This window comes from Schistocerca nitens, chromosome 1 (genome assembly GCF_023898315.1).
Source record: "Schistocerca nitens isolate TAMUIC-IGC-003100 chromosome 1, iqSchNite1.1, whole genome shotgun sequence".
NCBI lineage: Eukaryota > Metazoa > Arthropoda > Insecta > Orthoptera > Acrididae > Schistocerca > Schistocerca nitens.
Window position 1 is genome coordinate 179,731,601 of NC_064614.1, and position 23,268 is coordinate 179,754,868.

General features: G+C 41.7%; 1 protein-coding gene across 1 annotated transcript in view; it reads right to left on the reverse strand.

The window, feature by feature from the left end:
- The window catches only part of LOC126244919 (GTP-binding protein Rhes-like), a 509,501-nt gene that overhangs the window by 164,308 nt on the left and 321,925 nt on the right, over positions 1 to 23,268 (reverse strand). Inside the window, exon 2 of the mRNA XM_049948275.1 lies at positions 18,052 to 18,119. The gene's annotated coding sequence lies outside the window, so the exon portion shown is untranslated. The remainder of the gene's footprint in view (positions 1 to 18,051; positions 18,120 to 23,268) is intronic.

A 23,268-nucleotide genomic window follows, 5' to 3' on the forward strand; every position in this document is an offset into this window, starting at 1 on the left:
TTCCGTGATTTCCCTAAATCGTTTCAGGCAAATGCCGGGATGGTTCCTTTGAAAGGGCACGGCCGATTTCCTTCCCAATCCTTCCCTAACCCGAGCTTGCGCTCCGTCTCTAATGACCTCGTTGTCGACGGGACGTTAAACACTAACCACCACCACCACCTCGGCTAAATGTCAATTGTAAATAACCTACAGTTCTAATAACCACAAATATTTCGAATAGTTTTCTGAGTTTAGCACCAGGCATACAAAACCAGATTTACACCCGAGAATTTTTATTGGTTAAACTAATATACGCTACCTCTTCTCTGTTCTGTCAATGCTCCGAACTGTACTAACATTTAATAACCGACAGCAGTACACAATGTTCGTGGATACACAGTCGTCTTTGAGAGAGACTGTATTATTATCCAGCACCATCACAGATATTAACGTGTATAAATTTCAGCTGGAGATGAGACGTGGTATCAAATTACATCGGCACAGGATGTTGGATACAATTTAAACATTGTATTTTAATTAATACTGTATTAATTAATATAGTCACACTAAAGCGTCAGTTAGCTCATGAACATTCAACAGAGGAAGCTTGTTACGCTAGAGACACAATACAACCGAATAATAGGTGTCCAAATAGTTTGGTAATTTTAAATTTGGAAGAAAAGTAGTTGATATTAGTTGACACAGAAATGTTATGACTATGCTACCGCATCAACTGACTCTGGTCGCGGAAGTCTATGCAAATATATCAGTTAATTTCGTTTTCAAATGTCACTCATAGTATCTTCTTGCTAACTCAGTTCGATCAAATAATTATAAATAGTGATACTCATTATGTGAGGGACTACTTAAAATTGTAATTCTGTTTTTATCTTTCTGTTCTCAAACAAGAAGTTACTTAAATATAATCTGACTTGCAAATTAAGATGTAATTAGTGACCGTTTTTAAGTAGAACCACTTCTGCTTGTACTACATGGTACCGAACTCTAGTTTGGAAAAGTCGTGTGGCAGGTCTTGCGATCTTTTAAAGAATTTCTTTAGTAGTATTTAGTTGGTAACTTGCCTGTTGCTTCTACAGCTATGTGAGTAAGATCAGAGTAAGCAAAACTGCAGGGGGTCATTTTTTATAAAGTAAACACTGGGACAGTTATGTATTTCTATTAGCAACTGCCGCTTAAGGAGCCAAAGTGAGAGCGTTGCATTGCCCAAGAGCAACATCTGTAAACAGTGCGTACCACACAGTTAGTAGCGAATAATGACATGGGTGAAAGAGTGCAAGGGAAAAGGAACGAGGCACTCAATAACAGCTTCCTTGTGTGGAAAAAATTCTCTGAAACCGAAACTGAATAAAAAAAAGTCTGCTAGTTTTTACCCTTCAATACAGTGAGTCTAGATAGCGAATTTGTGGACCTACAAGCCTGGTCCATGCAAGCAAGTATGATTAAAGGAAAGCATTTATAAGTATTTTCAGGCACACACACTGGTTCTAGTGGTCTTTATTTCGAGATTTGATTTAGGACCTGTCAGAACTGGTTAGGAATTTTGCTCAAAGAGAACTTATAAAACTCATATAAAAGCTACTAGATGGTGTTTAACACCTTTTTTGTCACATTCCTCCAGTCCCCGTCTTAAATCAACATGAGCTCGAGAAATGTTATCAAGATAACGTGGGCTGATGGTTCATTGACATCAGACGTATTGTCAGCACAGAGGACACAACTTTAACGAGCATCATGGTTTTCGTGAAAAATTTAAGAGAGCCCATTACACAGTGCAAAAGAGACTGTGCATAAATTCTGATGCCTGATACTCCGGTGTTCTGAGTGTACTTTAGATGTCCCTTCCCTCTTGTGTTACCAACATTTAATAACGTAAAAAATAATAACTTGAGAAGAAACTGAGATATTTATCGACTGCATGTTGTGCTGATAACACAGGGTGTCCGGGTTAAACATATAATAATATAAGATGTAATAATTTGAGGTGTAACTGAGATATTTATTGATGGTATGTTTTTATACACCTAAACACTTCGATATGCCCACAATAAATTGCGCCACATTCATCTAATCTGTATTCCACTTCTCTCCCAGTGTTCTGCAGCTGTGCATTTGCGATAGCTGCGATGGCGCAGATCTGGAAGATCGCGAAATGCTTTATCGGACGTTGTATTCTTGAGGACTCCTCTCGAAGGACTGCGTACTTGATGCGGTGGCCTGACATGGAAAGCAAACTCCGAGTTTCCCGAAGCCACCTGTGCCATTTCTTGATTCTTACATAAGCGGGCATATCGCGAGGTGGTCGCAGTCCATACTCAAGTCGAAAACGACGTTGTACCAGTTTATCGTCAGTGGAAGCGCACGCGCGCAGAAACACCTGCTGTGGAAGCTACTGACTTGCGTTTACATGAACAAAGGAGTTACGCCCATGCGCACCAGGTACCAACTGCTGCAAACAAACACAGAAAACCTCTCGTGTTACCATACTTGTAGAAGCAAACCGTCAATAAACAACACAATTACGTCTCAATTTGTACCATTCTATATTATTATATGTTTAACCCGGTAATCCTGTATTTCTCAACTTGTATTTTAAAACTGAATCGAATCGAAAATAATAAAATTATTAATGCAAAATCTTCTGGTGGATCAATTATATCATTGCCGAATCATTTAAGGGGTCTGGAGCGCTGGTGCGAAAAGCAAATCAGAATTCATATTTTCATTACTAAGCAAGCGATTAGCCGCGATGAGTGAATGTGAAAAGTTAAAGCTTTGTGCCGGATTATTATTCGAAGATACACTAGTTCCGCCGACTGTACGGTACCAATTACACCAACCAAGAGCACCTCTATGGCCGCCGAAAAATAACTTTCCACGGGTTCCTCCACTTTCCTTCGAAATTCTGTAAAAAGCCTGTTTCAGTGGATTAACCGACATGCCACCTACATCCTTCCTCTCGCAGCCATTAGTCTCCCGGTAAGTGGGAGAGCCTCAGGAAAGTTAGTAACGACAACGGAGGAAATCATGACCAACTAGGGTTGCCATTCGTCCCGATGAATCGGGACCGTCCCCGTTATGGACCTTCTTATCCCGACATACCAACAAGACCCAAGTTTGAAACTTCCTCGCAGATTAATACTGTGTACCGGACCGAGACTCGAACTCGGGATCTCTGCCTTTCGTGGGCAAGTGCTCCTCCATCTGAGCTACCCAAGCGCAGCTCCTGATCTGTCCTCACAGCTTTTGATTCCGCCAGTACCTCGTCTGCTACTCTCCAAACCTATGGCTTAGCCATGTCTCCGCAATATCCTTTCTTCCAGGAGTGCTAGTTCTGTGAAGTTTGGAAGGTATGAGACAAGGTACTGGCTGGATAAAAGCTGTGTGGAGAGGTCCTGATTCGTGGCTGAGGAACTCAGATGGTACCGGCACGGTAGCTCAGCTGCACCATGTACGCGGTCAAGTGCACCGTAACTTAAACCAACTCCATCGTGTGTTCTATGTCAACACGTATGTCGCCCCTAAACTGATACACGTCGCCCAGATCCTCCCAATGCCGTTACTCCTTGGCCGCCGCATCCAATCAGCCTTTGGATATTTCGTGTCAGCAGGGGCACTTTTCAAAGTCCACTAAAACACTCTAACACTGCCTCCTGCAAAAGGTAGCCTCAGACTCGTCAACGTGCGGGCACGATCTCCTGCACTCTTTGTCCACACTCTGTTGCGGCACTGGCAGGGGCCGGTCCCGTCCTTAAAAAGCAGTCTCTTAGATATCCTCCGACCAGCTTCTCTCGATCCACCGATCAATGTAGCACCTATTTCTCCATTATTGTACCTCATCGCCAATTGTTTCATAGAACTCAGCTACGTTCGGGCCGATCTTCCAGTCACCCGTCCTCCCCGTACAAAAGATTATTATCGTTTGTTTATGCTGTCCAACCCTTGCGACCCCATGCTGCTACAGCATCCTGACATTAACCGGCGAACGGTTTGGGGGTGTGTACATGCACCCTTTTTACCGTCGTCTGTGTCTGCACTCTGGTATGTTTTAGTCTATGGCGAATTCCCGACTAATAGTCGACTTTATCGCATAAGACTGGCCACCTCCCCACTCTGCCCTGACTGTCAGCTCGAAGACACCGACGAGCACCGTCTTACGTGCCCCCTCAAACGAAAAGTATGGCTCCTCATCCAACGAATCGTGGGCTTTTACCTCCGTGCCCCGCCAACGACGGTAACCCCAGATTTCCTGTTGTTGCCCCAGACATTTCACTACCCTCTTGCTAAGCACCATACACTCATCTGGTTTTGAGGACAGGCTTTAGAATATCTCTTTTAGAGTGGTCCGCATACATTCCTTGACTTCTGGTACGAAGTTGTGACCGCGCATAGCACCATCACCCGAAAACCATCTTACCGACATACTTTTGCCGGTTATCTCCGCAGCGTCTTCCTTGATCCCCCCTCAAAGTTGGGGTGTGCCATGCCTACCTGTCACATGATGCAACACCCTTAGCCACGTTCTCATGCATCGACCAAAAAAACTAATAAAAAAAGGAAGAAGACAGGATATGTTATATTTTGTCGTTTTTAATGTTTTTCTAATATTTTTGTGTAACTAACAGTCATTTGTGTACGTTTAAATGGTACCTTGAAAAACTCTTGCATAGTGTATATATATGTACTTTTAGTTTGTTCAATAAAGATTATTAAAAAAAAGCGTGTTCGGTCAGAGGGTTATCTGCCCTCTGTAATAAAAAAACTGAGTTAATCGATCAACAACGAACTTAAACGGATGTCTTACGACGTCCGCCCCGAGCAGATTCAACGAACAAAAGCGAAAAAAATGAGATTAAAAAAAAAAAGATGGTAGAGCTCTTGGCCCCGAAAAGCAACGGTCCCGAGTTCGAGTCTTTGAAAAGTGCCCCTGCTGACACGGTAGGGCACACAGTTTTAATCTGCCAGGAAGTTTCATATCAGTGCACACTCCGCTGCAGAGTGAAAATTTCATTCTAGATCCGATTTGGTAAATACAGTTACAACCTTGGCTCAAGTACTGAAGTTAGCGCAATACGTGAATGCAGTCTCAGTTAGTCTTATAAATGTCCACAAGTTTATGTTGACAAGGTCGTCACACAGCTGGAGTTGCTTGTTGCGCATCCTGTATCGACGATGCAAGCAAATTGTAAATCTAGCGCCGTCATTCGAGAAAATATCAGACTTTTCCAGTACTACTGGGCTGAAACTATTTAAACAGCGCAACTTGGAAGAATCGGGCGTTCCCATTCGAACAGCGATCTGAAATACGATTCTTTCTAATCGTAATACGAACAACGAGTGCAAGTTCACAACGTTGGAAGATCTTACTGCGTTTGTATAGGAGGTGACATGTACGGTGACGCGTACTTCGATGACTAAAGTGCTACTGTCGACTGTTTGCCGTCTAGTGAAGTTATCATAACTTACGAAAATCCCTAACGATGGAAAGAGAAAGTGCTACTTTTCGAATGATTACACAAAAGAGTGGTCATTTGTCAAGAAAGGATGTACGGAATAGGAAACGTTGTGTGAGATTGTTAGCTGTTTCATCGCAGTAACGGAAGTAAGACAAATGCGAGGCATTTCTACGAAGAACCGTATAAACAGATTCGCGGTAGCAGCGACATCAAATACTATTTCTACATTCATGATTAAGGGAGATACCCAGGAAGAATTTGTCGTTGCTGCTCGAGAACTACCAACAGCTTATAAAGTTGGCAAGCGTCACCATTCCATCAGTTCGAAAAAAAAGTAATGATTATAATTCTTTCGAGTCCGTTTACTGAATTAAAACTGCGACAATATGTTGCAATGACGTGGCGAAAAGGTTTTCGATACAATATGCATAATTACAGCTCACAAAACACAGCAAATGAAGCACAGTATCACAAGAAACCTAAGTACAGAACACCCACTGCTAATACTTCCGGCTTGTTACGGGGATCGCGATATCATTTATTGTTTTGTTTATTTCTTTCTGCTGCACTCCTGTTGCTGTTTGTATAGGCTTAATATTAAAGAACAAGAGTACACCAGGGAATGTACCAGCAGCTGCCAACAATGCGAGCGGGTTTCAGTCTGTCAGTTCAAGCTGTGCTGTAGCGGTTGCTGCCTACTTTGCATGCTCTTCGGATCACTCTCGTGATTGTGTAAGGAACATCGATCTTCAGCTAATTGAAGTTCGTATAGAGTATTAGTCGGTGAAATTACTCATAGTATATTGTTTTGTCAAAAGATGATTTTTGTCGATGTCCGTCATCTATTTAATCACATAGCTAATATAAACCGCTGTTCGTCATACAAGTACCAACTTTTAATTGTCATCATCAAAGTCCTTAAGCTTCAAATAATGTCGATTGGAATGGCCGCAAAATTTCGCAAATACCGGTGACATTAGCCTCGGTTTTGGACAGAGGAGAAATCAGAGCTGTGCGAATTGGAGTGTGACAGGCAGCTCGTTCGGCAGGACGGGTGACTCATTTTCATACCCGTAACTGATAATGCCATCTGTGAACGGATGCACGACTTAAATAGAGTATATTTCAACTACCATCCGTTTTAAATTTAACAGAGCTTGCATAACATACTGCCAGTAATAACCGAAACTTGAACAGTGTCTTTTGAACTTCAGTCATGAAAGGAGCGATTGAGCGACGTGCGAACATTAAGTTTTGTTTTAAATTGGACACTTTTGAAATACAGACTGTTTTACGGCAGTGGAGGAATGAGTTGTGAAAACGTTTCAAAGTCATATGCAAGGTTTCGTGGTGGCAGAGAGATCACTGAGGATGGTCTACATCCATGAGTATCAACGACAGTTCGAGTCGAAGAAAATGTTCAAAATGTCGCTGAAATTCTATTGAATGATCTTTGTGCATCTACTATGTTAATTGATGAGCTGACTGGTCTTCCTAAAATAACAGTGGGTGTTATTCTAATTGAAAATTTGGGCATAAAGAAGATTTGTTGTCGCTTTGTTCCCCATTCACTCAGTAACGATAAAAAATATTGCGGAGTGGAACATTGCATAGACATGAAAATGTCTTCCATCGTAATAGGTGATGAAACACTGTGTTTTCGGTATGCGCCAGTTACAAAGTGCCAAAGTTCGGAATGGGACAGTCGAGAATATCCGAGACCGAAAAAGTGCGCATGCAGAAAAGCTGCGTCAAGGCACTGCTCACTGTTTTACTTGATCAAAAGGAATTACCCATAAAGAATTCGCTCCAGAAGGTCAAATGGTTCGATCTGAGTACGGGGGTCAAGGAACATCGTGTTTGTTGCACGACAATGCACCGGCGCACGAAAGCATGAGTGTGCGCGACCTCTTGCACCAAAAATGTATCGTGCTGCTCCAACACGTTTCTTATTCGCCCGATTTGTCTACCTGCTTCTTCTGGTTATTTCGAAACCTGAAAACCCTTTAGACAAGATTTCAGGTACCCAGAAGGCTATGACCATGGAACTTCAGGCAATTGAAAGGGTTAAATTTCAGAATTTTTCCAACAATTTCCCAACGCTTCTACCGCTCTGTTGACTCACAAGGAGCCTATTTTGAAGAAAAAGTTATATAAAATAAAGAACGTCGTCTTGTATTTTCTTTCATATGAGACACCTTTCCAGAGAGACGGACTGCGAGGAAGACGAACGCAAAATTCCCAATACTGCTTAAGTTTCACGGAAGCTCGAAATTTAGTGCGGCCGTCAATGAGAAATGATTTTAATAGTTTTCACAATGAAATGTTCTCTCAAAATATGGTAGAAACCCCAAAGAGATTCTGGTCGTATGTAAAGTACACCAGTGGCAAAAAACAGTCAATACTGTCACTGCTTGATAGCGATAGAAATGTTACCGATGATGGTGCCACTAAAGCGGAGTTACTAAATACAGTTTTTCGTAATACCTTCAAGAACGAATGCGAAGTAAATATTCCAGATTTCCAAACCAGAACAGTTGCTAGCATGAGTGACAAAAGTAGAAATCTTAGGTGTTGCGAAACAACTCAAATCAATAAAGACAAGTCTTCCGGTCCAGATCGTATACCAATCAGGTTCGTCTCAGAGTATGCAGACACAATAGTGCCTTTCTTAGCAATCATATACAACCGCTCACTTGACGAAAGGTCTGTTCCTAAAGACTGGAAAGTAGCACAGGTCACACCAATATTCAACAAGGGAAATAGGAGTAACCCATTGAATTACACACTCATATCACTGACCTCAATTTGCAATAGGATTTTGGAGCATATTCGTACTCGAACATTATGAATCACCTTGAAGAAAATGGCTTATTCATATATAACCTACACGGATTCAGAAAATTTCGTTCTTGTGCAACACAACTAGCTCTTTATTCCCATGAAGTAATGAGTGTTATCGACAAGGGATCTCAGATCGATTCCATATTCCTAGACTTCAAGAAGACTTGATACCGTTCCTCACATGCGACTATTAATCAAATTGCGTGCATATGGAGTATCGTCTCAGTTGTGTGACTGGATTCGTGACTTCCTCTCAGAGAGGTCACAGTTCGTAGTGATAGAGGGTAAATCATCGAGTAGAAGAGAAGTGATATCTGGCGTTCCGCAAGGTAGTGTCATAGGCCCTCTGTTGTTCCTGATTTACATAAATTATCTAAGTGATAATCTGAGCGGCCCCCTTAGATGGTTTGCAGATGACGCTGTAATTTACCATCTAGTAAAATAATCAGACGATCAATTCCAACTAAAAAATGATCAAATGATCTAGGGAGAATTTCTGTATGGTGCGAAAAGTGGCAATTAGCACTAAACAAAGAAAAGTGCGAGGTCATCCACATGGGTACTACAGAAATCCGATAAATTTTGGGTATACGATAAATCGCACAAATCTAAGGGCTGTCAATTCGACTAAATACCTAGGAATTACAATTATGAGCAACTGAAATTGGAAAGACCACATAGATAATAGTATTGTGGGGAGGGCGAAACAAAGACTGTGCTTTGTTGGCAGAACATGTGGAAGATGCGACAAACCCACTAGAGGGACAGCCTACATTACACTTGTCCGTCCTCTGCTGGAATATTGCTGCGCTGTGTAGGATCCTTACCAGGTGGGACTGACGGAGGACATCGAAAAAGTGCAAAGAAGGGCAGCTCGTTTCGTGTTATCGCGCACTAGGGGTGAGAGTATCACTGATAAGATCCGCGAGTTGGGGTGGCAGTCAGTGAAACAAAGACGGTTACTTTGCGGCGAGATCTATTTACGAAATTTCAATCACCAACTTTCTCTTCTGAATGCGTAAATATTTTGTTGAGACCCATCTACGTAGGGAGAAATGACCATCATAATAAAATAAGAGAAATCAGAGCTCGAACGGAAAGATTTAGGTATTCCTTTTTCAAACGCGCCATTCGAGAGTGGAACGGTAGAGAAGTAGTATGAAAATGGTTCGATGAACCATCTACCAGGCACTTAAGTGTGAATTGCAGAGTAACCATGTAGCTGTAGATGTGTAGATGACGTACAAAGAACATCGTTAAAGTATGTAGGACAAGCCGTCGTGACCATTCGACGAGGCATCTACGTGTGTAAAAGACTGGAATGACTCGCGACAGAGAGCAGCAAGTAACAGCATCAGACTTGAAAGAAAAGTGGCCAACATACGCAAAAAGAAAGAATGACTATGAGAATGGTGACGCTGATACGCAGACGCTAGTACATATGGATGAGGGAAGAGGGAGGTCACTCTCTGGTTAAGAAATTCACGCTTTTCGAGGTGTGAAAAATCCGATCACATAGGAGTGGGTGTATCTGGTGTTCTGCAAAAACTCGTCGCAAGACTCGCCCCCTTCATAAGCAGGTCACGCTTACAACATGTAATTCGGGTAAGATATTCGTCGCCCCTGCTTGTATTTCGCAAGCTGGCGAAACTGCCGCGGGCACGGGATTTTCTTCCCGAGCGCTGTCGCCTAGTATTTGGCACTGGCTGGCGATTGGCTGCGCGGCTTTGATGTCCCTCCGCCGGGACTGGCCTTCCACTCACTGCCCGTGACCCCAGGGGCGTAAAGTCGACTGGGCGAGCAGAGGTTTACTATCGGGGCGCCTCTGGCGGCGCGTACAGTGGGTCAGTCCCCAGACACCGCGCAGATCATACGCTGCAGTTGCTGTGTGTCATGCCGAATCTCCGTGGTTGGTAATTTTGAAGGGAAGATTGGACAGCAGAACATACAGGGCTTTGTTTATTTAGGAAAACGTTTCCCATCTCTCTTTTAACGTGAAAATGTACACTGAGTGCCTTTGTACATTTCATTGTCATTTTTCTTGGGGTGGCAAAACAGACGATGTTTCTAGGGCTTTAGCAAGCAACTTACATCCAGATGATTGCGCTGTCACCGTGATGAAGGCTGCTTGCAGTGCACATTATGAGGAAAATTTTATTGAAAGACAACGGGATGCTAAAATCCACACTGCGCTTCAGCGTGTTTAAAACGTTGGTACATACTAATTATAAATTTGTCACAGAAAATGTAAGGAATGACGCTGGGAGCTCATGCTTACATCTGTTTTACCATTGGTAGCTATTACCGAAGCGAAAAATAAAAATCATGATCATGCTCATTTTCGGGTTAGACGCCTTTGCCTGCTCCGAAACAAAGAATATTAGAGCTGATCGCACCATATTCTTTGTGGTGCTCCTATCCTTCTAACCTTTGATCTGTCATCATACATTTTCCTTCATCTCTGGTTTTCATCTGTACACGGTAGATGCTCATGTTATTCTTTTCTGTATTGTTGGATTCTTAGAACAACGAACTCCGCTCTTATTTCACTGCTCCTCTTACGAACCATTGACTTCCATCCTGCCAAAGGTCTTAGAAGCCCCATTTCCCCCCGTTTCATTTCCCGGAAGTTTTTTTGTCGTTTACGTCCATGTTACAGGTCCACAGAGCAGTGAAGGTATATTCGTAATATTATAGAATTAAATTATTGTTTCTTTCCTGCTTTTGTGCATGAACTTCCTCTTAATGGCACATAACATGTTTAAGTATCTTTTTAGTTTCTTTTCAGCCGACATAGATGAATATACGTACTTACCACAATGAAAAATGCTTTGTCAATATATCTCAAAAGAAAATGGAAGATTCCTACCTACCGACACGTACATTATGTAACCCACTCATTTTCGCAGATGATCAGACTGTACTCGCAGTTGTGGAAGACAATCTACAACCAGCTGTTTGGTCCTTACATGCAATGGCAAAATTGTAATGTAAATCATATCCACAAAGAAAATTAAAGTGAAAGCGTTTTCACATTGACATATACGCACTTTATTATTTGTTGTTATTAGAATCCATGTCATCTACTGTAATGTATCGTGAAACAACAAATCCACACCCGAAAGTTTTTAGCTATTAAATGTATGTTGTTCAGCCAGTTGATATTATATATTGCTTACCATGGCTGCCGAATCTACTAGATTCTGGCCACAGAGACGGAAACTGCCCGTAAATTATAAGATGCAGGTGTGCCAAAACCTTGCAGCTAACAGACCTCCCTGGAGTACCCATGTAAGGTTAACTCGTAAAAACAAAGAGCGAACATGTCAAGATGTTTTGATTTAAATGTCTTTGAAGCTGCCAGATAAGTGAAAAAGCTAGTTCCCTTCTAATTTTGCCCAGGACGTATTCGCCTTTTTGAGGTGTGACAAGCATTTTTCATTCTGTTTGCCAACTTTTTACTCTACCATTATTTTCACATTTGACTGCCACAGGTTGGCAACCAATGTACATTTTTGTTGACTTGGCGACGCCTGATCCGCTATAGGCTTTTTTTTTTATTCTTGCTTGAAACAAGTTGCTTATATCGTGGCAATGGTAAAGATCTCATAAAATAATGGGACTACCATTAATTACATGTATCTGTGTACGTTCTAACAGATTTTAAACCGATTCGTAGAAGGCTTTAATATGAACATGACGTGTGTATGGAAACCTCACAAAAAAGTATTTTTTGCACGTAATTAAGCTAGATTTTTTAAAGAAAATTTCCAGTTTTATAGACAGAATGGAGTTTTTATATATTTGAATCACTTTAAACCATTTCCACGCATTAAATTCACATAATAATGATTTTGTCGTGATACGTTTAGCTCGAATTTAAACCATCGTATTTCGACAACGGATAAGGATTCTTGGATAAAAAATGTTTCATTTGGACTTTATACATTCATCTACATTAGAGAAAAGTTTGAACCGAATCGTACAAGTGGCGCGCTTCTCAAACCTCCCAGTGAAACGTGTTTTCTGCACTTTATTGCACGTTAAACCCGATCGGTGCCCACGCAAATGATGTCATTAACTGAGCATTAATTTCAGCCCAATGAACATCTTCTGCCGTTTGTTGAGAACTGCTTTCAATGATTATATAAAGTACAATCACCCACAATACGACAATCTTCCAAAGAAGAAGGACCACTAGCCTTCACCCATAAATGAACGCTAGAATCAGAATTTATCTTCATACGTCTACGACAAGACAAAGACAAACTCCCGTGAGGTAAAAGGTAGGAACCCTCACTAGCAATAATTTTTCTCCGTCTATCATTTTACTTGTCTGTTTGTTGCTGGAAAACTCACTTCCGGTTGCGCAACCTTTCTGATAAGCACTTCCTGTACAGCGGTAGCAGTCATTTCTTAATATCGATTCCCACAAACTGCCTGAGCGCCAGCTGCAGTTCGTCCTTCAAACCTTGCTGTAGTATAGCTACTATAAGACAGATGTTCGAATGCTTATGAAAATGGCCTCTGGTCCGAGCTAAATCAAAAACTTTTTATCCGTGATCCTAGCTCAAATAGGAACCGAGCACCAACCCCCCCCCCCCTCTCTAACCGAGGCGTTCTCGAACTTCGATCATGATTTTGGCTCTATGATGTTATTTTCCACAGAAAAACTATAACTTTAGTTTTCTTTGTTGACTATGATTAAATTATAGTTTTGCCATTATATGTAAGGAGCAAACAGCTGGTTGTACACTGTATTCTGTATCTGCCAGTGTATCCTGGTAAACTGCATAAATGAGTGAGTTACATTTGTACGTCTCAATGTGTAGGAATCTTCCATTCCTTTTTTTTCTGGACTTATTGACAATTTCAGTTATATGTATGCTAGTGCGGGCCACAGAAGATGCGTATCTTGATATTGTTACTAACACACAAACTCTGAATTCAGCTCATTAAAAGCTGAGAAAAGCCACACTCTTCAAACATTTCCCGTAACTTAAAGCTCACACCTCGTTGAAGATCTTTTGATAATACACAAAAACTATATGCGTTGGGAGATTAAATTCTATATGTTTTTCTGTTATTTGATTCGTAGAGAAAACACAATCCGTACCTGATTTTCACTGTCTAAAACCACTGCGTCGTTCTGTCAGAAACGTTTCTGTTGAAGTATTTACTCTTTTGAAAAATATATTGGCACGTACCTTATACCGGTAACTGCACTTTAAAAGGCTTATACATTTATAGTTGCTGTCGTCTGAAGCCACTCTTATACGGCCATAAGCTATGATTCTAAATAATTTCGTTACTATTTTCTGTATAATTGTGAAATATTTAAAAACAACCATTTAGAAAGAATAAGTAGTTTACTAAGAAATTCAAGGCCTAAGAAATTATAGTTACGTCAACTTTCGTTTTCTATAAGTAAATAGTCGAGACAATAGTGCCTCGATCTCATTTTGTCCTTTCATCTAAGCTCATCTTGTCTCAAATTGTCTGTACTGTGTTAGATCGCGTGAGCGCTTATTCTGAAAATACATAGTGTGAAAATATTCAAAGCTTTAATTTTAGAAGTACGGTCTCTTCCATTTTATCTGAAAATAATTAGCTTTTTGAGAGGGAAAAGTTTTATTATAAAAAGGAAACGATAGTTAATTTTTTGTTTTACCACAAATTCTAAAGACGTTATATTGTGGCGTCTTCTCGAAAGGAAAATTAACAATTATCCCGCCCTGAGATCAGAAAGAATACTATATTAACGACTATTAACGACTACCAACTAGTCAAGGAATATCAAAATCACGTGAGCCGGTCATTCCGGTCATGTGCTCTGCCACTCTTCCGGAACGTGGCCTTTCTTCCAGCATAATTTTATAAATATTAGAAGTCGTATTAAAGATTTTTATAAAAACATGTAACCTTAATGTGTTTGGGATAAAACATCCGGAGACTAAAATATAGAAATAGAGGAGACGTAATAGAAAATATTGGGGTTGACAAAATACCAGCAAGCGTCAGATTCTGTTTTAGATTAAACTCATTTCAGAGTCTGAAAGAATTTCAGACGGATATGACTCTCATAGGTACTTACCGCTCTTAATCAACTTTGACCCATATGGAACCGCTCGGCACAACCGTAGATTAATTAAGGGAGCATATGAACATAGCAAACATATGCAATCTCACTGTTTTTTATTATTCGTGCATATTCAGATTTCAGCTGTAAATAGCCACCTTCAGTTCATTTGAGTGAGTTGCCATCCAAAATACTCTCAGAGCTGCGTGTCACCAAACGACTGCACTGGAATATAGACAGAAAGAAACACAACAACCTTGAAGTCGTATGCTAACATGTACTGCTCCGAGTTTGTCGGATGTCGCAGAAATGCATGTCACCATATAACTTTACTGGTAAGAGGGCTGGAACTTACATAGTGTCAACTATTTATCCACAGCCGATATAAATGAGTTACATGTTTGCACCTGTTACTGCCCTTCAAAGTAGTCACCAGCGTTGTATAGAGCCCGTTGCCAGCGATGTGGAAGGCGTAGTATACCGTTAGCAAATGGTTCAAATGGCTCTGAGCATTATGGGACTTTACCTCTGAGGTCATCAGTCCCCTAGAACTTAGAACTACTTAAACCTAACTAACCTAAGGACATCACACGCACCCATGCCCGAGGCAGGATTCGAACCTGCGACCGTAGCGGTCGCACTGTTCCAGACTGTAGCGCCTAGAACCGCTCGGCCACCACGGCCGGCTACCGTTAGCAGAGCCTATTCTGTTGATGGCGCGAATGGAGCAGACTACTACCTGTCGAATTTATGGAAGGACAGTAACAAGTGCAAACATATAACTCTTTTGTATCGGTCGTGAATGAATAGTTGCCACTGTTTAAGTTCCAACCCTAGTAAACAGGCAGAAGGAAACACAGCAACCGTTTAGTCGTACTGCAGCGAGTTTGTTGGATGGTAACTTCCTTCTGCCTATACACACGTGTAGTCGAGTAGTGGCATTTACTGCTGCGAGATTGCCGGCCGAAGTGGCCGTGCGGTTAAAGGCGCTGCAGTCTGGAACCGCAAGACCGCTACGGTCGCAGGTTCGAATCCTGCCTCGGGCATGGATGTTTGTGATGTCCTTAGGTTAGTTAGGTTTAACTAGTTCTAAGTTCTAGGGGACTAATAACCTCAGCAGTTGAGTCCCATAGTGCTCAGAGCCATTTTTTTGCTGCGAGATTTTTTTTTTTATGGTAACTCACTCAAATGCACTGAAGATAGCTATTTACAGCTGAAATCTGGATAAGCACGAATAATAAAAAGCCAATGGAATTTCGACTGATTGTTGTGTCCCTATCCTTCCTTAACTTACCACTCGACTCTCTTGTTCCGAAATGGGTGGCTAATACTGTCATCTACATGCTGACAAAATACCAACACTGGGAAGTAACAATGATAAATTTCCGCAGATGCACATCACATCTTGTGCAGCAAACTTATTTTTCAATTGTGGGATGGTTTTAGTGTTCCTGCAGTGATTCTGGAGAAGAAGAAGCATTACAGAAAGTCAAATATAGTTATCCCGACAGGTGGTTCCATAGGGCATTACTTGAAAGACACCAAGTCAAATTAAAAAATGGAAAGCCCAATGCCAAAAGCATTGTCTGAAAACTGTTTAAGAACAGAAACTATTTTCAGTGCAGTAAGCGTAAAAGTATCTTCTGTACTGCAGCTGAAATATGGAAATGTTCTTTCGTTTAAAGGAGCAGAACACGCCGATAAAGGGAACGCAAATAAATGCAACATCCGGATAAATAAGATAATGATACTTCTGCATTTTATAAAGGAATTAACCAGGTGTAGTGATCTTTAGAACAAATATTCCGATCTGCAGAAACAAATCCAAAAGCTATTAATCAGATTAATACATTTCACATGAGAACGTATGGTACTGGCTATAAGAAATGAAAGGTCGTGCCATTATGAATGGTCCATCAGTGCATTTCTGTTGCAGATATTCTTTTCAAGACGTATGTCAAAGTCCACTGTTAGAGTTATTCTGCCAGAGAAGCATTCAGAACTTTTAATTTTGAGAATTTTCCGGAGACTGGGTGATAGGTGAACACCCATTTAAACACATCGCGTTGGGCCCAGCAACGAGAAATCGTAGCGGATGTGGTTGGCGCTGGTGAATGTCACATGATACATCACATGTTTCCTCAGGGCATCTTGTCTGCTCAAGATTAGCCCTCTGCAGGGTGAGATAAGTACTGCCACCCCACGATAATCTCGTCCGCAGCTGTGAATCAAGCACTCTCCCACGTTCCAAACCTAACGCGAATCATCAGAAACAGCGTTCTCTCTGGACAGTATAGCAAACGTGGACAATCTAATCAAAAGTTAAATTTCGTTTTCCTTTCACTCTTCTTGTACATTGTCAGTTGGCTATGAATATACTTTTGGATCCTCGTAACAGACATTAAAACATAATAGGTAGAGTAATTGTTACTTTTTCAGATAACTGAGTAGCCTCACACGGTGCATTTGGTGCACCACACTAATTTCTATTTTATGAATGTGGATTAATGAACTAATTAAAAATTGCGTGTCTGACCTGCCTTCCAGCGGCTGGGACTACTGTATGTTCTTGCTTTATATTTAATGACGTTATATAACAATTGACTACATTATTTCACCGGAAGTGAAGAGTAACAAACTCAGTTAAAGAAATGCTAAGAACATGAATAGTGAAATACTGAAATATTCTGCACGTGCTGAACTACAGCAATGAACAAAATCATTAATGCTAAAAAAAGAAATAACATTCTGGGAGACAATAGTGCAATATCACTTACGTTGCTTCTGAGAGCGACATATTAATACTATGTGAGGGGGCTAATGTGCCAAGAAAAAACTTGACAGTCTTATTAAAGTATTCTAAGAATCGCCTACAAGGCAAGGACATTGGACATCACTGGAGACTGTAAAATGCCTAAATGCATTGTGCAAAATGTGGACAAATTTAAGAACCTGGGAGCGTTTTGCTATGAAGAAACGGGAGTATTGAGGGTATAAAAGAGAGGGAGAAGAAGGTGAGAATGATGTGTGATCAGAAAAGCTTACAATTAAAAAAAAAGTGGAAAGATGTATAAGTCGGACACGAAAAGGCACAGAGAGGATTATTTTCGGCCGAGCCGATACCACCTGAAAAAAGTGGAACTGAAGAACCAGAAGAAAGTAGAAACTATTAGTAAAAGGAGGAAATGAAACACGAGAAATATGATAAACAGTAACACTATATAAGAACTTGAGGAAGATATCAGAAAAACCTAGCCGCACATGTGATCCCGGTTTGTAAAATGAACAGAACACGAAGTCAGAAAATGAGTCGGAAACAGTGGAATGACAAGAACCAAGTGGATTAATGAATTCAGTAATATACACTCTGAGAAATTACAACTGGTGAACTTACACCCCGTAGATCAATGATGCAGAACGCTACAGAAACAGTATGGATTTGTTACAAATTGAGCAGAGTAGGAAAGAGGACAGTTAAGGCCTCAGAAAGAAAGTGGGCGAGGAGGAGAAGAGGAAAACACAATCCAAGGACCTATGGACGTACAGAAGAGGTAGTTTATAAGTTGGCACGAATTAAATAGCGAGGATGATGACTTCATACATCTGCCTACGAATGTTAGAAATCTTTCCATTGGTGTGCAAGCAGAGGCTTCATGATGTTAAAAAGATACTTACCAAACAAAGTGTGGAGAAGCGAAGTGACTTGGTCGTTCCCGAGAAGATGAAGGACGTTCTAGTTTCACCTGTTGACACAAGAAATAGACTCTATTAACAAAATGAACGGGCAGACAGTTAAATTATGATTTGTTTCCATTATTTAGATAGTTTGTAATTCTTTTTCTCACATTCTCGTAACACGAAAATGCAGAGCATTTCCAGAACACTCATATTTGTCTTTACATTCGAATTCATTGATTTAGGAACATCAATCTGAATCTGAAAGTAAAGTGGTAATTTCTATACACTCATCACTGTAATACAATGGTAAAAAAATATCGGAGACATATTTGAGTCAGTATTCAACATACACCACCTCAAATTACACAAATAACTCATTAATTTAATGAAATAATGACTGCTTCATAATTTCATTTCTGTTATACCGTAATGAAATACGCAATAACCACAAAAACTGGTTAGAATATGTGCTTCTTTACGGCTTTAGACAAATAAACGTCTTTAATACTCCGCAGGTCCTCGTTTAATATAATATTTTATCAAACGTAACGCATAACTGCTAATAATTTCAACACTGAAGGTTAAATCTCAGAGGATACGAGGCCATGTCATTTTCCTCTCCAGATTATTCTACTCGATCGAAGTTTCAACCTCGGATCCTAGCTGACCGTGAACACCACGAGACCGCAATAGATGGGTTGATACGTCGATCGAGTAGAAGAACTTGAAGAGGAAAATGACGCGCCCTGGTATCCTACAAGATTTTACCTTCAATGACAACGACCACAGAAACGTGCAGACTTGCAACAGTTCTTCACAAAATTCCGTGCTCCAGTGTGTTTTGTTCAGTACAAGGTCAGCAATATCTGTAGTCTATAAGATATATAGTACTTTTTATTTCGTTCATCCACTCACAAGTAAAGGAGCTCTGTTAATGCTGCATTTTAATACGTAGGATAAGATATACACTATTTTCTATTGCGTTCTCTCTCTCTCTCTCTCTCTCTCTCTCTCTCTCATAAACAAGATCTCTGATTGTGTGGCAGTTTCGCTCAAAGAGTCCCTAATATTTTTCTAAAAGTAGAATAAATTGTTTACTGTGATGTAAATGTGCCAAAGAGATATTCAAGTTACTGTTTACTTGAGAAACATAAAGCTACTGAGATCGCTAACACAAACTGCAAAGTACCATTTATGACAGCGTTCGATGGAGTACACGTAACAAGTCAGTTATGTATAATAAGTATTATCCCTCACAAAGCGAAGAAGAACACACATTATGGAGCGTACCCACCAGACAGTGATTTAACAGAATTTTATAGTATTGATTCAGATGCTTTTTCTGCATTTAGCGAATACCGATTGCATGTGTGTTTGGGTTCTGCAAAGGCGGAACAAGCTCACCTTCTACTGTTTTTGCTGTGCGAATACATTGCAAGTGCATATTGCTGTGACAAACAGTTTTGCTAACAAACTCGGTGGCTTTCGTGATCCACCAGAGCGCTCAGTACAGGGCGCTGGCTACTTCAAAAGGAAATATCCGCACGGAAGGAGAGCTGTTGTATCATAAAACAAGATAAAATAAAAAGCAGCGTTCCATACTGGAGTGTTCAAATGCGCAGCTGCAACGAAAATCCACGGATATGAAACTAACATTCAAAGTACGTCCAGATGCCCGCATCTCGTGGTCGTGCGGTAGCGTTCTCGCTTCCCACGCCCGGGTTCCCGGGTTCCCGGGTTCGATTCCCGGCGGGGTCAGGGATTTTCTCTGCCTCGTGATGGCTGGGTGTTGTGTGCTGTCCTTAGGTTAGTTAGGTTTAAGTAGTTCTAAGTTCTAGGGGACTGATGACCATAGATGTTAAGTCCCATAGTGCTCAGAGCCATTTGAACCATTTTGAACGTCCAGATGTCAATAACACCTTTAATAGTACGAGTGGGCATCTGAACACCTGCGTAAGGACAGCGACACAGTAATCGCCCATCAGACGGAGCAAGGTAGCCCCTGATTACCGTTCTGCTGCGGAGGCCGGATTTTATCGAGTAATTATTTCCACGTAGTGACAAGCGTGATAGTGTACTGATGGTGCAGGCTGTTAATGGACAGTTTAAAAGGCTACAATAAATTTGTGTCACCTCACTAAGCCGTAAAACAGTGATATACGCTTTCACATTTTGTGCTGGTGTACAATTAATAAACTTACGGTAAGCAATGGATAAACTAACGGTATATGATATCTTTACTCCCAAGTTTAGCTTTAGAAATTTCGATTTTCTTTTCAAAATAACTTTTTGTCAATATAAATTATCTAACTCCGTTGTTTTCGTATTAATTTTTAGTGCTTGTATCAGTTTACATTTAATCTACTGGTGATGTCTTTCATGGTATTGAATTTGTCACTGTTAACAAGCCTTAAGGCTCATTTTAAACTTGTGGCTCTTTGCAGCATTCATTGGCAGGCTGTGCGATCATTTTGATTTGTATTTTAGACACCACCTCCGTAATTTTCGCAAATAATTTCTTGTCATTGTCATGTGACATCAACTAGTGAGTCAAAACCTTTTTTGATTAACACTAATTTCTGTAACCACCTATTACTTCGCTCGTTTATAATTATTTACTTTCTTTGGCCTCTAGCACTAGACTTACGTTTAAGTGGTAAAAATGAGGTTTTGACTGTAGTGAAAATTAGGAGAACCTGCAGAGAATGGACGGTTACTACAGGGACTTGCATTTGACCATACAAGTAAATAAACGCACCATACTAGAAATAAACATAAAATACCTAGGAGTCACTGGACAGAGTGACCTAAAGTGGAAAAGTATGTAACTAAACATAGGAAAAAAGTTTGCCAGGCTGAGATTTATACACTCCTGGAAATGGAAAAAAGAACACATTGACACCGGTGTGTCACACCCACCATACTTGCTCCGGACACTGCGAGAGGACTGTACAAGCAATGATCACACGCACGGCACAGCGGACACACCAGGAACCGCGGTGTTGGCCGTCGAATGGCGCTAGCTGCGCAGCATTTGTGCACCGCCGCCGTCAGTGTCAGCCAGTTTGCCGTGGCATACGGAGCTCCATCGCAGTCTTTAACACTGGTAGCATGCCGCGACAGCGTGGACGTGAACCGTATGTGCAGTTGACGGACTTTGAGCGAGGGCGTATAGTGGGCATGCGGGAGGCCGGGTGGACGTACCGCCGAATTGCTCAACACGTGGGGCGTGAGGTCTCCACAGTACATCGATGTTGTCGCCAGTGGTCGGCGGAAGGTGCACGTGCCCGTAGACCTGGGACCGGACCGCAGCGACGCACGGATGCACGCCAAGACCGTAGGATCCTACGCAGTGCCGTAGGGGACCGCACCGCCACTTCCCAGCAAATTAGGGACACTGTTGCTCCTGGGGTATCGGCGAGGACCATTCGCAACCGTCTCCATGAAGCTGGGCTACGGTCCCGCACACCGTTAGGCCGTCTTCCGCTCACGCCCCAACATCGTGCAGCCCGCCTCCAGTGGTGTCGCGACAGGCGTGAATGGAGGGACGAATGGAGACGTGTCGTCTTCAGCGATGAGAGTCGCTTCTGCCTTGGTGCCAATGATGGTCGTATGCGTGTTTGGCGCCGTGCAGGTGAGCGCCACAATCAGGACTGCATACGACCGAGGCACACAGGGCCAACACCCGGCATCATGGTGTGGGGAGCGATCTCCTACACTGGCCGTACACCACTGGTGATCGTCGAGGGGACACTGAATAGTGCACGGTACATCCAAACCGTCATCGAACCCATCGTTCTACCATTCCTAGACCGGCAAGGGAACTTGCTGTTCCAACAGGACAATGCACGTCCGCATGTATCCCGTGCCACCCAACGTGCTCTAGAAGGTGTAAGTCAACTACCCTGGCCAGCAAGATCTCCGGATCTGACCCCATTGAGCATGTTTGGGACTGGATGAAGCGTCGTCTCACGCGGTCTGCACGTCCAGCACGAACGCTGGTCCAACTGAGGCGCCAGGTGGAAATGGCATGGCAAGCCGTTCCACAGGACTACATCCAGCATCTCTACGATCGTCTCCATGGGAGAATAGCAGCCTGCATTGCTGCGAAAGGTGGATATACACTGTACTAGTGCCGACATTGTGCATGCTCTGTTGCCTGTGTCTATGTGCCTGTGGTTCTGTCAGTGTGATCATGTGATGTATCTGACCCCAGGAATGTGTCAATAAAGTTTCCCCTTCCTGGGACAATGAATTCACGGTGTTCTTATTTCAATTTCCAGGAGTGTAGAAGGAAAAATATTGGAAAATGCAACTCATCCACGAAAGACGTAGCTTGCGAAGCACTTGCAAGACCGATTTTTAAATACTGCTCTTCGGTCTAGGATCATTTCGAGGTTGGATTAAAAGAAGAGATACAGAAAATCCGATGAAGAACAGCACATTTCGTGAAGCGGTGCTTAATAAGCACGAGAACGTTACTGAAACGCTACTTAAATTCCAGTGGCAGACCGTACACGGACGGTGAGTATCACGGACAAATTTACTGATGACGTTCGGAGCGCGTACGTAGCAACATATTACTTCCTCCCACACATGCCTCGCGAAATATCACGGCGAGAAATTCAGAGAAACCAGAGCTGTTACGGAGGCATGTTGACAGCTATGCTGTCCTCCCCGTGTAGCTGATCAGGACAGGGCAAGGAGGAAATTATAGTGGTATTAGAATTACCAAACTTCACACACCGTAAAGTGGCTGGTAGCATATAGATACAGATATAAGTTTAGATTGTAATATAAAATGGGTAGGAATAATGAGAATATCATTACAGTATAAAATCTTTGATCATTTAATCGCAGCCAGATCATTGGGGCAGTGAGAGGTATCACTCGCCACATTAATACACACATCAAAAAGAAAAAAAAAGAAACAAAAAAGATATGCATCACCTCGGTGTTGAACCTCTAGAGAAAATTGGAATAGAAATCAATATAAATAGCATTTCCGCCATTTTTATTGCTCATGAAAACCACATATTGCATGTTGTACCACCACACAGTGATACCTTCAGAGGTGGTGGTCGAGATTGCTGTACACACCGGTACCTCTGATACCAAGTAGCACGTACTCTTGCATTGATCCATTTCTGTATCCGTCGTGGCATACTATCCACAAGTTCATCAAGCCTCTGTTGGTCCAGATCGTCCCACTCC